A 3969-nucleotide genomic window follows, 5' to 3' on the forward strand; every position below is an offset into this window, starting at 1 on the left:
TCTCTTAACATGTGAAGTCACTTTCAGGTTATCCTTTAAGACTTTAAGAGGGATTAGAGGGGAAAAAGTGTAAACAGTTGCCACAAGCACAAATGTAAGCCTAAAACATCAGGAGAAGTCAGGTAAAGTAACCATACAAATGCTCAATCATGTACAAATGCAGGTGTAAGAAAGTCAAAGTAATGGAAAATATGTGAGAAGAGTTGGAAGCACAGAATAAGTCTAAGTGATCAATAGATTGTAAGTTATATGAAGGTAACGACTTGTATTTTATTCACTATTAAACACCCAGCACAATGACTGGCATACAGTAGATTCACAATAAATATCCTCTAGATTAATGAATGAGGTACAATAACTAGTAGGGATTCCAGATTCAAAGGCCTAGAAGAGAGAAAATAAATGAAAGGACCTACATAGTGCCACATTTTGGTCACTCTGCAAATAAGGAGCAAAAAAGGAACTATATAAAGGATAAAAGAATCAGACTGATATAAGAATTTTAACCTGTCCTACAGTATCTAGGAAACAACAGAACAATACTGTTAAGAAAAAGCGATGAGTTTGAACCCAGATATTTAATGGCATTTTCTCAGAAAGTTTACAATTTTCTTGGAAAATGTTAAGGATAAACTCAAGCAAAAAGAAAAATAAGATCTAGTTCTTGCTTCAACAGTACATATCTAAAATTGATACAGAGATTAGCATGACCCCTGTGCAAGGGTGACACAAATTTGTGAAGCGTTCTGTATTTTCCCTTTCAGGCCCCAGCTACATCCCCAACCATGACAGAAACTGCCATTTCTCCTAGGAGAATTCCAGCTGCCTCAGAGTTCCTGCTCCAGCCCCTTCAGCCCTGGATTCACCTCCTGCCAGGGCAGCAACCACCACTGAACTGAGTAGAAGCTGTAGCTTGCAACTGCTCTGACTCTAGCCCCTCTTAACACCTACCTCCCACCAAGGAGGCAGCTGCCAGTGCACCCTGGGAGAAGATGTGTTCTCTGTTCACTTCTTAGCCAGCTCTCCCACCAAAGCACTGGGCACAGACTAATTGCATATGGATACTTTCATATAGGGACATGCCTTCAAGATTGGGATAGGTAACTTTCACCTAATTTTATAGAGGCAAACAGAAAATCAAACAAAATGAGAAGACAGAGGAATATGTTCCAAACAGAAGAGCATGATAAAACCTTAAAACAAAACAAAACACCTAATGAAATGAATATAAGTAATTTACCTGATAAAGCATTTAAAGAGATGGTCATAAAGATGCTCACTGAACTCAGGAGAAGAGTAGAGGAACTCAACAAAGACTTAGGACATATAAGAAACAGTCAGTGCTGAAGAATACAGTAGCTGAAATGAAAAGTATACACTAGAAGGAATTAACAGCAGATTAGATGATACAGAAAAACACAAACAACCTGGAAGTTAGAACAGTGGGAATCACCCAATCAGAACAATCAGAACAGCAACAAGGAAAAGAAAAAGTTTTAATGGTAGTAAAGGACTTCTGAGACAACATCAAGTGTACTAACATTCATATTATAGGGATCCCAGAAGGAGAAATGAGAAAAGGGTAGAAAATGTATCTGATGAGTTTATGGCTGAAAACTTCCCTAACCTGAAGAGAGAAACAGATACCCAGGTCTAGTAAGCACAGAGAGTCCCAAACAAGATGAACCCAAAGAGACTTATGCCAAGACATATCATAATTAAAATGGCAAAAATGTGAATTTTAAAGGCAGAAAGAGAAAAACAAAGCCACATTCAAAGGATCCTCCATAAAGCTATAAGCTGATTTTTTAGCAGAAACTTTGCATGATATATTTAAAATGGTAAAAGGAAAAAACCTGCAGTGTAAGATGTTCTACCCAGCAAAGTTACCATTCTGAATTGAAGGAGAGAGAGTATCCCAGACAATCAAAAACAAAGATTCTGTCACCACTGAAGTGGCCTTACAAGAAATGTTAAAGGATCTTCTTTAAGCAAAAAAGAAAAGGCTATAACAAGAAATAAAATACATGGAAGGAAGAATCTCAGGGGTAAATGCAAATATATAGTAAAAGCAGTGGATCAACCATTGAAATGAGCTAGTATGAAGATCAAAAGACAAAAATTATAAAATCCACACTAACTACAATAAGCAAAGATATAAAATGTAACATCAAAAAAAAGTGGAGAGGGGTAGTGAAAAATGTAGATCTTTTAAAATGTGTTTGAAACAACAAATCAAAAACCTAAAATAGATATGCAGAAAATAGAGAGGAACCCAAACATAACATTAAAGAAAATCATCAAACCACAAAGAAGAAATGAAAAGAACAAAACTAAAAAAAAACTAAAAAATAAGTAACAAAATGACAGTATGTACATACCTGTCAACAATCACTTTAATTGTAAACTAAACACTCCAATTGAAAGACATAAAGTGACTAATTGGATTAAAAAATTTTAAGGACCCATCTGTATGCTTCCTACAAGAAACTCACTCGAGAGCTGAAAACAGAGACTGAAAGTGAAGGGACGGAAAAAGATGTTCATGCAAATGGAAATGAGAAGAAGGCTAAGATAGCAACACTCATATCAGACTAAATAGACTTTAAAACTAAGTCCATAATAAAAATCAAAGAAGGGCATTATATAATAATAAAGGAATCAATCCAAGAAGAAGCCATAATATTCATAAATGTGCACCTATATGCACTTAATATAGGAGCAGCTAAATATATAAAGCAAATATTACCAGACATAAGGAGAAAAAATTGACAATAATTAAAAAAAATAATAGGGTACTTTACCACCTCACTTACATCAATGAATAGATAATCCAGATGAAAATCCAATAAGGAAGTGGAGGAGGCTATACTTCAGTGGTAGAGTGTGTGTTTAGCAAGCACAAGTCCTGGTTTTAATTCCCAGTATCCCTATTTTTAAAAAATAAATAAATAAACCTAATTACCTCCTCCCAACAAAAAAGTAAATAATTTTTTTTTATTTTTAAAAAAATCAGTAATAGAAGATTGGCCTTGAAGGACATGTTAAAATAGATGAATAGGTATGTATAAGATAGTCTACCCCAAAACAGCAGAATACACATTCTTTTCAAGTACACAGGGAACTTTCTCCAGGGTAGATCACATGTTAGGCTGTAAAACAATTCTCAATGAATTTAAGAAGATTGAAACTGTATCAAGTTTCTTTTCTGGCCACAATGATATAAAAATAAAAATCAGTTTCAGGAAGGAAAATGGAAAAAACACTAACATATGTTGACTGAACAACTTGCTGCTGAAAAACAAAACAAAACAATAGGTCAAAGAAGAAATCAAAGAGGAAAACAAAATATCTTGAGGCAAATTAAAATAATAACACAAATTTCCAAAATTTATGAGAAGCAGCAAAACAATCCTAAGAGGGAAGTTTATAGTAATTACAGGCCCACATCAAGAAACAAGAAAAATCTCAAATGTGCAACCTAATTTTCCATTGAAAGGGATTAAAAAATGGACAAAGCCCAGAGTCAGCAGAATGAAGGAAATAATAAAGATCAGAGTGGAAATAATTAAAATAGAAAAAGAAGAAAGTAAAGAGTAATGAAACTAAGCTGGATTTTTGAAAAGATAAAATTGATAAACCTTAAGCCAGACTCATTAAAAAAAAATGAGAGAGGGCCCAAATAAAATTAGAAATGAAAGAGAAGTTATAGCCAACATCACAGATGTACAAATAACCATGAGAGAATACTACAAACAGTTATACACCAACAAATTGGACAGCCTGGAAGAAATAGATAAATTTGTGGAAACATACATCTTATAAGGCTAAATTATGAAGATATAGAAAACTTAAACAGACCAATTACTAGTATTAAAATTGAATTAGTAATCAAAAAACTTCCAACAAACAAAAGTCCAAGATTGGACAGCTTCACAAAAAATTTACCAAATATTTAAACTATTCAAA

General features: G+C 33.8%; 1 pseudogene; it reads left to right on the forward strand.

Moving 5' to 3' along the window:
• Nucleotides 1–662: 662 nt before the first annotated feature.
• Nucleotides 663–756, forward strand: LOC116153656 (U6 spliceosomal RNA; annotated as a pseudogene).
• The last annotated feature ends 3213 nt before the right edge of the window (nucleotides 757–3969 follow it).

Source organism: Camelus dromedarius, chromosome 5 (assembly GCF_036321535.1).
Source record: "Camelus dromedarius isolate mCamDro1 chromosome 5, mCamDro1.pat, whole genome shotgun sequence".
NCBI lineage: Eukaryota > Metazoa > Chordata > Mammalia > Artiodactyla > Camelidae > Camelus > Camelus dromedarius.